At 37.3% G+C, this 14,208-nt stretch overlaps 1 long non-coding RNA gene across 1 annotated transcript; it reads left to right on the forward strand.

Annotated features, from left to right (window-relative positions):
* Nucleotides 1-10,831: 10,831 nt before the first annotated feature.
* LOC108256221 (uncharacterized) lies at nucleotides 10,832-13,818 on the forward strand. The gene is made up of 5 exons (XR_001810245.3): nucleotides 10,832-11,573; nucleotides 11,660-11,842; nucleotides 11,976-12,066; nucleotides 12,255-12,312; nucleotides 12,523-13,818. It is a non-coding gene; the product is annotated as an uncharacterized LOC108256221 (long non-coding RNA).
* Nucleotides 13,819-14,208: the final 390 nt, after the last annotated feature.

Genomic DNA, 14,208 nt, shown 5'->3' on the forward strand with positions numbered 1-14,208 from the left:
CCAAATTCTTTCCCACAGAATATGATAGAATCTTCACCAACAGGTTATTTTACATGGGTATGTAACACCTACAGGTCATTTTGAAAATTTTTATTTTATTTTATTTTATTATAATTATTATAAAATCACAGAGATACTTTGGTAATAATTACAATGTACTCTATGTAAAACAAATCCTGTTTAGATAGGTCCCAAGTCTCAGTGGTGGAGGACTGATCCTTATGAAGACTGGTAAAGCTAATATTATGAAGACACAAATGGAACAATAGGTGGCAATGCTCAGACAAAGTTTATAAGGGGATCAGGTAAGAACTGTGTGTGTGTGTGTGTGTGAGTGATGGTACTATGTGACTGCATTGGTCTACTCTCTCTCTCTCTCTCTCTCTCTCTCTCTCTCTCTCTCTCTCTCTCTCTCTCTCTCTCTCTCTCTCTCTCTCCCCAACCTACTTATCTTCAGATAACTTTGTCAGATCGTCAACCAAACTCTCCACTGGGAGCTCAGCCCAAAGCCCATTAAGAGAGAATAAACCTGGGCCTTGCTGGCCACAGACAGCCAATACCTTTCCCCAAACATCACTATGACAACATTAACTGGGCTCTGTTACTGCCCCCAAAGCAAGCTAGAAGTAGCTAATTACATTTCCCACCACTGCCAACAGCCTTTGTTTCAGTGATTACAAAGAAATAGGATGGAATCACTTTCCCCAGACCAGATGTACGACAAGTTTAACACATCTGTAATTGTGTTGTGGATCTTGGCACACAAGGTGGACTGGTGGAAATCAACGAATATTAAAATGGCTTGGTTACAGCATTAGCAGAGGAGAAGAGCAGAGTGAGTGTGATAAGTTTTTGCTGTGTTATAACTCACAATATTGTTACATTCATGTTATATTCATGGAGTAGAACAGAGGTCAACTGAAGCAATAAATGACAGAAAGAAGAGCGAGTAATGGAAAAACTTCAAGGAAATTTGGTCTCCAGAAAGCAGCCTTTCATATTCCAGCCTTATCAGTGTTTTCAAACAAATGACATTGATTAATCACCACACTGTCAAAACATTTTAGCTATTTTTTAATGCCCTCTTTAATTCTGGTGCTGTTTTGTAAGCTCATGAACCCATTGCTGATGAAGGATCCTTCTTGTCTAAGGATTATGCCCATATCTCTATCACATTTGTTGGTCTCATTTTCGGTCAAAAAGGTTGCCACTGATGATCTGGACTGTAAAGGGGCCAAGGAACCATCCTCTCACCTCCCCCTTTTCTGTGTCAGTGACACCCTAATTTAATGGGTTAATGACCCAGAACTAACAGCAGCCCATTCATTTGGCTCTATCAAAGTCAATGTCTCTTTCTCTTTCATTCTACACTCACATTATGCATCTACATCTCTATTTCTTTATTGTGTTTGACAGACAGATATCTGAACCTAGGTTCACAGATCTAGCGACCTTACTTGATCAGAGGTTGTGTGTATACTGAATGCATCAGTCAGGCCCAGGTGCTGAGTTGCCACATGACCTGAACAGCTTGGTAGCTTTTTATTTGTGTCATTTCTTTTTGCTAATAGAAAATAATTAATGATACCATACACAAAAGGACACTAAAATAATGAAATAAAATAATAAAAATACTCACAAACACTAGGTATACAGTACAGTTATGATAGGATGGTTTAACATTTCCTAGTAATTTCCAAGTAGGAATACATATACTAACTTGAGGGCTCAAAGAATAAATGATAAAAGCAGAATCTTCACTTGCGGTGTCAAAATACCACCTGAGAAAAATTAGGAGAGGGAGTTCTGTTGTGTGGGAGGCTGGAAAATCTCATTGTTTAAGGGGATTTGATGCCACAGCACTTGAATATGCAGGGGATGGAATATCTCAGGGAAACATGTGAGGAATGCAAAAGGGTTTTTTTTTTTTGATGCTGAGCCCTAGAGTATCTGTTGCTCTGCTACAGGCATGAAATAGAGCCCACTGTGGTTCTGGCTACAGGCTGAGCTGCTTAATTCAATAATATAAAGCAACCTCAGAGTGTGCAGATAATCCGAATCCCAGACAAAAAATAATTGGAGAGTCATAAAACCAGAAAAAATGGACATTATAGAGAACAATGACATATACTGATTGTTTTTATGAATGATACACTATTTTTTTTTATATGCTCTTACAAGTTTAGCAAGTGTGTTTGGATGCTGAGTAATTTATGTAACATTATGTAAATTTTTTTCATAACTATCCGATAGCAGCTGAAACCATGGGTAATTTTTAGTTAAATTTTTAGTCTGTTTATAATCATACACACACACATTACACACACACACATATATATATATATATATATATATATATATATATATATATATATATATATATATATATATATATATATATATATATATATATATATATATGAGAGAGAGATTCTATAATTATAAACTATAAATGTATATAAGAATAAATGATAATTGAGGATATATATATTCTCATTTATTCTTATATACATTTATAGTTTAAAATCATATAATCTCTCTCTCTCTCTCTCTCTCTCTCTCTCTCTCTCTCTCTCTCTCTCTCTCTCTCCCTCCCTATAATGCCCTAAGGGCTAAAGGCACTTCTTGAATTGGGGCTTTAAAAACAGCCATCTGCATTTAGGTTGTCCATCTGTTAATTTCCTATTTGCATTATCCATTTAAAGAGAGAAACTACTGATGCTTATCACATGGATGCACTTACAATGATGATGTCATCATGCTGTGACCGGGTGTCATCATGCTGTGACTGAGTGCCAGTCAGACAGTACGTCCACAATTCCAATAAATACATTTATAAAAAATACTAAAATGGTGCACTGTGGGAACTAAGCAAGTAGACTACATTCTAGGGAGAAACCCTTAAAGATTCTATGTAGAACCTTACAAAAATAACCATACAAAGAAGCCCAGACCAACTTAGTTTTTCCTAAGAGTCTATTAAATAATAAAACAATTAACTACTAAATTTTTGCAGTGATAGATTAATTGTTAAGCTTCTGAGGTGGTTCTGAGTGATCAAATACAGGACTACCAGAGAGCTGTGGTTAAGGAAAACCATTAACCCTGAACTGTTCTGTTATATGCATAGATTATAGTCCATATTGTAGTAATATTGTTTGGTTTATTTCTGCAAATCAAGTACATGCTTATGTGGACCTTTGCTCTAAACATGACAGTTTAATTCAGTGTATGCCCATGACGTGGCTTGGTTAAACTGTTTGGTACATTTTAATAGTAATAGCACACACAGTTCTATTATTGTAATAATAATACAAGTGAACACACACTCACTCACACACACACACACACACACACACACACACACATGCAGACATATCTCTTTACCTACCTCTGTATCGAGACACACTAGGCCAGGAGTGGCCCTCCTCAGCTCGACTTTATTCTTGTCAAAGCTGTCTGATCGGTGCTTCAATCTCTGTAACAATTTTCTCCTTTTTCCCCTGTCTAGCCAGCTCTGGCTGCCTCTGCTGACAACACTCATATCATTACAGTGGCTCAGCACAACACTACCTATGAGTAGAGCTGACAGGGTAATATACCTATACACCCCCACCCCCATACCCCCCACCCAAACCACACACATACATGCGTGCACACACACACACACACACACACACACACACACACACACACACACACACACACACACACACACACACACCTACCTGTCCATTAAGGCACACACAGAAGAACAGTCCATGCATGCATTAGTGGCCACAGGCCCTTCTTGATTTTCTTCTGATTAGGACCAAATAATAGGTCATTCACTGATTCACATTTTCAGTACCCCATCTCTTCATTGCCAGGGTCAAGTCCTAACTGTCCATCTGTCTTGTTACTCAGCCCTGATTTCTTCCACCAACTACGCATGGTGCTTGGGACACATTCAGATTTGCTCCCACATTTGTGACACTGGCTGCTCTAATGAAGCTGTAGATCTGTATGGGAGATGGAGACAGAAGAGGAGCACCACAGAAGATGGAGAGAAGGAAATGTCACATCCAAGGGAAGGTAGGATCACTGAAGCCTCGCTACTACACGCAACCCCCTTATCCCCCTTTCCCAACATGATTAGAGCAATTACATGTCAAATGTCTGTCATGGTCAATCAGATCAAACCCCTATTTGGCAAGCAAGGATTGACTCTGACCTGCCTCAGTCTAATGCAGCAAAGGATGTTCTTCACACACACACACACGAATAAACTTATCAATGCACATACATACCAGCTCATACATATACAACACATGCATTGGTCAGTGGTCATTGGTCCCACCTCACACAAATACAACAGGAACAGTGTTTACTTACAACTATTGTCTCTGTTTCTTTCCATGATAACTGACCTATCCACCTCATTCAATATGGCTAGACCTTATACTTCCTCACACTTTTTATCTCACCCCCTCCCCCTTCTTTGGCTCTATCTCTTATTCTACTCATCACTAGAGTCTGATGTCCTTTGCCAGGTTGTTATTACAGAGAGAAGCTGAAGAAGCTAATTTCCCTTATGAAGCTTATGAAGAAATGATCTCAGATCAACTTCAGCTAAATTCATTGCTCACAGGGAGAAAACCAACACTAGTGTACTGATTATTGTATATGCTATAGGCCCAAAACGACAAATAAATAATAATCATATAAGATCAAACATTCATATAAGTTTATTAGTATGTTTTGCAGTTTATTTTACCGGTCTCATATTTGCATCACAGAGGCATGTGAATTGGTATTAATGTTCTTGAGGATGATACCAAAATTGAAGCAAATTGTCATTAATGTAGTGCTTTTTCTTTAAAAAAGAGTTTCCTTTTCTAAAAATGTCTTTACATTCTGATCATTTTGTCATGGTGTCTTTGCCTTGCTGTAACAATAATATAACTACATTATAGGACTTTGTGTGCTCTTTTTACACTTGAATATGAATATGAACATGAACACTGAAAATAGGGAGCAGTGGCAATCTGTTAGTTACATCCAGAACGTACATTGCTGCAGGCCTCTTCCTATCCTATCAGCCAACCTCTCATCATCCTTGCGGTTCCTGCTCTATTTATATGTTTTTCATATTTTTCTTTTCATTTATTTGCAAACTGGAAATGACAACTGGTTTATAGCGGAAGACAAAGGAAATATTTGTTCTAGACAAACCCCTGTAATTACACACAATCTATTCAATCTAAAGTTGAATCTCAAAACATATTGTTTCTGAAGTCCCTGGTCTAACTGTCACCAGCCGAATATGTGTGCATCCTTGATATAATTTCTGGCCTATGCAAGACCATCTTGGGGCACAAGCCTGGCTCTTTTATTTTCAGTGTCATAATACGATAGTGACGTTTCCCCTGCGAGGCATGGCAGCCCTTGCAGAGGTGACTAACATATGTTGTGTCTCAAATATGTATCTCAGCTTTGTCCCACTGGTGGACATGACTGGCGTTCCAGTGCCTTAGGAGACTGAGGAGGACACTTCATGTCTGTCAGACTTCTGCTCGCTTATCTGTGGAGAATAATAAGAATGAATCATAATCTCATAGCTGTGGAAGAAAAGACTAGATACAAATCTGTCCTAACAATTCTCCACCCACAGATCCTAAGGGCACTGACACTGCTGAGAAGACACTGTGTGATGCAAATCTCTTTACTGATATTTATGAAGAGAGGCAAGTAGCAATTTTTTAGAGCCTCTCAGTAGATTGTGCCCAGCTACAGGCTAAATCCAAACTGGTTTCTCCCAATCCCAGTCTCTAGGACTGCTTTCACTAATCAAAAGGAAATAATTAATCCATCCATCCATCCATTTTCGGTACTGCTTATCCTACACAAGGTCTTGGGGAGCCTGGAGCCTATCCCAGGGGACTTGGGGCACAATCACACACATTCACACATTACAGACAATTTAGAGATGCCAATCAACCTACTACGCATGTCTTTGGAAACCGGAGTTCCCGGAGGAAACCCCCGAAACACGGGGAGAACATGCAAACTCTGTAATTTCGTCATGTTGTTTATCAAACACCAAAGTGCAAAACATTAACTAACATAACACTGTTCATACAACCCCAATTCCAAAAAAGTTGAGATGCTGTGTAAAATGTAAATAAAAACAGAATGCAATGATTTGCAAATCTCATAAACCCATATGTTATTCACAACAGAACATAGAAAACATATGAAATGTTTAAACTGAGTAAATGTACAATTTTAAGCCAAAAAAAAAGTTAATTTTGAATTTGATGGCCGCAACACATCTCATAAAAGTTGGGATGTGGCAACAAAAGCCTGGAAAAGTAAGTGTTATTAAAAAGAATTAGCTGGAGGTTAATTGGCAACAGATTAGTAACATGATTGGGTATAAAATGAGTATCTTAGAGAGGCAGAGTCTTCCAGATGTAAAGATGGGCAGAGGTTCACCAATCTGTGAAAACAATCTGTGGAACAATTTAAGAATAATGTTCCTCAACATAAAATTGCAAAGGCTGGGAATATCTCATCATCTACAGTACATAATATCATCAAAATATTCTGAGAATCTGGAGAAATCTCCATGAGCAAGGGACAAGGGTGAAAATCAATATAGCATGATCTTCGGGCCCTCAGGCAGCACTGCATTAAAAACAGGTAAGATTCTGTAATGTAAATCATTGCATGGGCTCATAAACACCCCCAAAACTTGTCTGTGAACACAATTCACCATGCCATCCACAAATGCTGGTTAAAGCTCTATCATGTATAGAAGAAGCCAAATGTGAAAATGATCCAGAAATGCTGCCATCTTCTCTGGGCTTAAGCTCATTTAAAATGGACTGAGGCCAAGTGGAAAACTGTTGTGTGGTCAGACGATTCGAATTTTGAAATTCTTTTTGGAAACCATGGACACCACATCCTTTAAACTAAAGAGGACTAAAGAGGAGATGGACCACCCATTTTTTTCTTTTTATCAGCGCTCAGTTCAAAAGCCTGCATCTCTGATGGTATGGGGGTGCATTAGTGCCTATGGAATGGGCAGCTTGCACATCTGGAAAGGCACCATCAATGCTGAAAGGTATATACACCCTTTTCATACCCAATCATGTTACTGACCTGTTGCCAATTATCCTAATTAGTTGTAAATTGTTCCTCCAGCTGTTTCTTTGTAGTAACACTTTTCCATTCTTTTGTTGTCCCGTCCCAACTTTTTTGAGAAGTGTTGCGGCCATCAAATAAAAAATTACCTTATTTTTTCCTTAAAATGGTACATTTCCCCAGTTTAAACATTTGATATGTTTTCTGTGTTATATTGTGAATAACATATGGGTTTATGAGATTTGCAAATCATTGAATTCTATTTTTTTTTTTTTACATTTTACACAGCATCCCAAATTTTTTTGAATTGGATTTTGTTCTCACAAACAAAAAGCCAAACAGTAGATGAGTACACTGCATTTTCCAGGTCATAAGAAGAGAAAAGACTCTGAAGAACAGGCTAACAGGCATCAGTTTTCTACCGCTCATTACTCCGATGGTATTGAATAGAGATGGGATATTTACTTTTATTTCATGGATTTCATGGAACCCATTAAAAATTGGACAAACTAGAAAACTCTGTTCAAATGAACGGGGTCACCAGCCACCCAGGAGCCACTGTCATCTCTTATAACTGTGTATTTCACATAGTGTGGCATACCTCTAAAGATAATCACTAGCCCAGTGGCCAATACAGACCTGAATAATTGGAGGCCTAATATCCCTCTTACTAACCCTAAGTGAACACCAATCAAGGGTCTGAAATTATATATTATATAATTGTTTATTTTAAAAAAAAATCCTATTGTACAGAATCCATTATACCTTTGGCTCTGTCTCAGAGTGAGTGGATGATGTACCTGCCTTTGGCCATATATGTGTGTGTGTGTGTGTGTGTGTGTGTGTGTGTGTGTGTGTGTGTGTGTGTGTGTGTGTACATATAATTGAATTCAGAACTTGAAAGCAAAACATATGTCAATTACAGTAAATGATACAGTAACTCAACACCATGTAACATGGAAGCTACTGCAAAATCCAAATGAATAGATTCACAAAAACATTCACCTGATTTCCCTTAACTCTGAAATTCCATTTATCTTGCAATTTTTCATGTTTATCGATAGTTTCTTGACTGATTACCCTGTACAGAGTAACCTGCTCAGATGTCAGAGTTTATACATGTAGACCCTCATCCATTGTCTCAGTCTTCTCTGATGGCAAGTATGATCCCCCTCTCTATGTGTGGAGTGAGTTTATGGCATTCAGTTGCCAATACAAGTCGAAGATTATTCAGTCTGTCTGCCTGGAGCATGTACACTTTTTTCACTGTTCTGGGTGGTGCTGAGGTTGCTGTCCTTGGTACTGACACTGCTTTACAGTGCTTTCCATGCAGAGGTACCCTTATATGAGGCCCAGGAAAACACAATACCCTTTAAACACTCACTTATATGATTCATAAGCCACTATACTCATCAGTGTTACCACTCAATGACTCTACTCCTACCTCCTACTTTTATAAAACCCTTGGTAAATGTTTTGGTTTTTATACTCCTTATGCCCAAACAACTTAAAGCATCTAAAACAGTATATTACATATGACTGAAGTTCAGACTTATCATATTTTAAGTAATCCTCTTAAACACACTGGAACAGTGCTGCAGAAACCTGTCTCAGAAAAATACAGTGGGGGAAATAAGTATTCAACGTATCAACATTTTTTTTTTGGTAAATCTATTTCCAATGAGGCTATTCACATAAAATTTTCACCAGACATCAATATTAACTCAAGACATCTAATATAAAGAACTCAAATATAAAGAACTCACAACATTAAAATCCATAAATAAAGTTATGTGTAATAAAGTGGAATGACTCAGGAAAAAAGTATTGAACACGCTAAAAAAAAAAGCAGTTCTCCAAGGCAAGGTAAGGCAAGGAACCAGCTGAAATCCGTAAGTAATTATACCTCCTATCTGTGCAAATTAATATCAGCTGGGTTAGTAAATTGATGGTCTATAAAAAGGCTTACCAAGGTGTCACACAAGAAACATCTCATGATGTATAAAAGCAAAGAGCGCTCCCAAGACCTTCACAACCTTATTCTTGCAAAGCATATTGATGGAATCAGTATTTCAAAACTTCTGAATCCTCCAGTAAGCACCATTAGGGCCATTATCCACAAGTGGAAGCAAAATCACTCCATCATCACCTGGCCATGCACAGGAGCTCCTCACAAGATTTCTGACCAGGGAGTCAGAAGAGTAGCCCAAGAACCAAGGACCACTCAAAAAGAGTTCCAGAAACACTTGGCGGCAGCAGGTACCATCGTCACAGAGAAAACAATAGGCAATGCACTCCATGGCTCACACTCACCCCGCATGACTCCATTACTAAAGAAAAGCCATGTTGAAGCTCATTTAAAGTTTGCTACAACTCATTTGGACAAGCCTATGAAATACTGGGAGAGTGTAGTCTGGTCAGACGAGAGCAAAATTGACCTTTTTGGCTGTCATACACACACCATGTTTGGAGAAGAAATGGCACAACACATCACCCTTAAACACTATACCAACAGTGAAGTTTGGAGGTGGAAGCATCATGGTGTGGGGCTGTTTTTCATCGCATGTTACTGGCAGACTTTATATAATTGAAGGAACAATGAATGGAGCCCTTTACCAGAAGATTCTTGAGAAGAATCTGCTGCCATCCACCAGGATGATGAAGATGAGACGTGGGTGGACCTTCCAGCATGACAACGATCCCAAGCATACAGCAAAGGAAACTCTCAATTGGTTAAATTTGCATAAAAATAATTATCTTGGACGAACAAAAGAAGGGGCATGATTAATCTTCAAGTAATCTGTCCAGGCCTGTCTGCTTGAAGAAGAAAAAGACCTGTCTGCTTCTGGAGTCATTCAAGATGAAATGAATGGTGAGTTCCACTTCTACTCTTCTACAATTTAGCCAGTAAATGTAAAGTTAGAATAGGTTTTTTTTTTGTCAGTATTCATAACGATTTTAGTTCTTATTACATCTCTGGCTATCCATTCACTTGCAATGTTAGCAATAACGTAACTCGCCAAGCTGAATTGTCAAGTTGCAACAGTTCACAATTTCTACATTATGAGTTGTACATGCATTTTCATTATCTTAATGGCTGATATTATCAAATTCTGCTCGCATTCGCATGTTTTTTGGACTGCTTGATGTGTTGAATAGTGAAATTGAGTGATTACTCCGTTACCTGCCACTATGGATGTAGTAAAATGCTATATTATGTGCCAAGTAGACTTTTTTTTTTTTTTAACAAATTAACATGTATGCTTTGATAATTAGCTTGGGTGATCAAAAAGATAACGAACATCATTAGCTTATTATTTGTTTCAGTTAACTAGAAAGCACCTATTTCAGTAAACAGTAAAATAGAGAATAGTGTTAAAGTGGTATTTGTTGTAACAAACAGTTTGATGGATTGCCCACTAGCTAGCAAGTTATCAAATGTAGCATTGCAGATCTTTGTAGACAGTCTCCCGTGATTTCGCAGTTCAGTATGTTGTGCACTCTGAATATGAAATTATAACACTTTGGATGTGGCAATGCTAGCTCCAGGTAACTCACACATTAGATGTTAGATGTTTATTCTTAACATTTTGAATTTTTCGGTTAGAAGGTTAAAACAGTGACCCTTCCTGCGCAGGCATTTTATTCAACTAGATTTCAACATTCTTTGTCATTGGTTTAATTCAAGTACTGTAAAATCAATTGTATGTAAACTGAATAAATGATAAATTCATTAGTAATTAATAAATATTTTACTTCGTTTTTATATTGCAGGTGCTTCATCAATAGCTCAAGGCAGTGTGGTTGTTGTTAATTTTCAATGGATCAGCAAGATATTCTGGTCAAACACTACAGACTTCATCACAGGCAAGCCGATAGAGTTTCTTTTCCCTGTTTACATCCAGAGTGCATTTGTACAGGGTTTTAAAAACCCATCTATGGAGAGCACATCCTAAAACAAACAAATGTACTCAAAATGCCACTATTCAGTGTGAATTCTGTGAATTTAAAGACATTTGCTCTCAGGCAACATTTCTCCAACATTTAGGAAGTCATTTGAAAAATCTTGATTTTTAAAAAACTGTAATTTTGGCAGTAACAACCACATCACTTTCAGAACTCACAAGACCGAGAAACACAAAAACCACATCTATAGACATCTGTTTGTGTTGTAAATAGTACAGATAATGAGTTTGATACAGCTTCATTTTCACAAAGTGTACCAGTTCAAGCTGAAGAAATACAGGCAGATGGTCAAATTTTAGACTTTGACCCTGAAGACAGTCAGCCGATACTTGAAATGAAAAAAAGAAATATGAGCTTGACACTTTTGAACTCCAAGATGGAAGTGACTTTCTCCTTGAGAAGAAAGGAAATTGTGCAGGACCAGCCTCTGGTATCAACAATTAATCAAAGATGGCCAGGGATGTTTTTTTCAAGAAGAGGTAAATAAATTTTAGCTTTCAGGTACCATTGAACTTTAATGTCATGAAATAAGTTGCTCTGATTTTTTGTTTGTTGGCTTATTTAGACTCTTTTACGATTACCCACAAGTTCATTCAGAGTTTTTACGCATCAACCGTATCGACGTGAAGTTAACATTCCCGACATCACTGGACAATCACACCAGGGGGTTGCTGAAAATGTACAGAATCAAACAAGACAAACAGGAGGTGCTAACATGAAAGAACTTCTGGAGAAACTGGATGCACAGGTATATTAATCATTTATCTATAAAATGCTGTCAATTTTCTTGCTTTTTATGCTTTTCAACTGTTAAACATTTTTTATACTAAGAGATGTCATGGCTCAATTATTAACATCCTCTCACCCATCTTTCTTGGCAGACCCAAGATTAAACTGCACATCGGAGGTCTAATGTTCTTCGTGGTCTTCCCTTGTACTTGAGAGCCAACTTCAATTTCAAAGACCATTCTGGTAATTTATTTTGATAACTGTTACGTGCAATACTGTTTTGTACAGTTTGCCAAAGTTTAGTTGTTTCAGTTTCTTTATGACAGTGTTTGGTGTTGACTTATGTGTTCATTATGAACCTCAAAACTGTAATATTGTAGCGTTACACAAGAGTCAGGCTTTCCTTTTGCCGTCATTTATTCCGCACACAGGAATACTTCAGTGAGACTGATACAGAATAGCATGGATCTTATACGCAGACATAACAAGGTAAACTACACCTGGGCATTACACATCACACCGACTCTGAATCAGTAGCTGAAATACACACGGACATTAACAGAAGAAGGGAACACAAATATTGGAAGGGAATATTACACAGAATATTTGACACTTGGACAAAACACACAGAATTCTGGGGTAAACTATGGAAGTGCTCAACCTCCCGTACGTTACAATATTTTATTTACTGTTTCATAGGATACTGAGGCACTGGGGCCACACACAAAGGACATGAAAATGGGAATCCTTGAAGCGGTGAATGACTGCACTGCCTATTCAGGATCACATCCCATGGTGGTTAATGTGGCAGTAGCACTGGAAGAGGAAGTAGTTATGGACACTTTGGGAGACTTCACAAATGCCTTCACTCTCCTCTTCGGTCTGCTATATGCTCTTAATATAGAGTATCCCAAGGACCTAAGGTACACTTTCGAGGCAGCCCAGAAGATCTTTCTGAAGCTAGGAAATGAGCTGCAAGAGTGCAGTCTCTAAAGAACAAGTTATTGGAGGTATAATTAGAATAATGCATGCCAATGACAATGCCACACTACACCACACACACACACACACACACACACACACACACACACACACACACACACACACACACACACACACACACACACACACACACACACACACACACACACACACACACACACACACACACACACCCCGATTTTGCCCACACTGCAGTTTGGAGCAGATGTTTATGACAGAATTTTTTGGTGGAATTGTTGAAATTAATTTTGAATTGTTTAACTTTTGGACCAGATGTTTCTGATTTTTTTGGCAGAATTGTTTAACTTTTACTTTAAATGTAATGGAATTAACAGCTTTATGGGGTATGGTGTAAAATCTTTCAAATTAAACTATAAGAAAAGATTTTTTTTGTTTAATCTAAAACAGAAATTTGATTTTCAAGTAAAGCTTCGGTACCTTTTGACTGACAAGATCAGTAACATTTGTAAGCTGAATATCATGAGCAGTATAGAGGTCTCATGGGCACTTCATTGCAGTTTGCACTAGGTGACATTATTGCATAGTTTGTAAATGCAGTAATAGTTTATTTTGTTTAAGAACATACAATTACTAAAGTCCACTTAAGCCTGCACTGTGTTGTACCTTGTGTATTCTGTTTTAAAATGGTCAGTTGTGCACAGTACTTCTTTTTGTGAAGTTCAAATGGATGCTATATAATTGATGTGTGTAAAATATACATACTGATACTAATTGCACTTAGTATTTTACAATGTGTTGTAAATTGTGTATCCCTCATTTTGTTTTGCACTGTTCTGTTGTATATAGTACTTTTGTGCATACCTACACATTATGCTCTAAAAGTACATATTGAGCAATGATTTATTACAATTAATTTAACATCAACCATACATCATGCATTATATGCAATTTATTTGATTTTGACTAAAATGGAAAGTTTGTACTTTGGTAAACCTTAAACTATTGGTTTTGTGATGATGTAAACTAAACAAAAATGGCTTAAGCAATTAAAAATATAATATTGGACCAACTACCAATATTTGGTTGACATAGCACATTTAATTGATACAATATTTTATTTCAATTTGAGCCCACACTAAAATTTTACCTTGGCCAATGTCAACTTATTTAGTTATGTAAACTAAACAAAAATAACTTATCCAATTAAAAAAAAAAACATTCAGCACACATAAAGAGGTCATCAGCACAACTAAAAAAATATATATTATTTCGCATAACTTAGATTGAGCCAACTAAAATTTTAGGTGGAACAGGTCACTAGATATCCTTAAGGTGGAGAAGCCTGATTATGTATGTATGTATGTATGTATGTATGTATGTATGTATGTATGTATGTATTTATTTATTTATTTACAGTGAATC

Source organism: Ictalurus punctatus, chromosome 23 (genome assembly GCF_001660625.3).
Source record: "Ictalurus punctatus breed USDA103 chromosome 23, Coco_2.0, whole genome shotgun sequence".
NCBI lineage: Eukaryota > Metazoa > Chordata > Actinopteri > Siluriformes > Ictaluridae > Ictalurus > Ictalurus punctatus.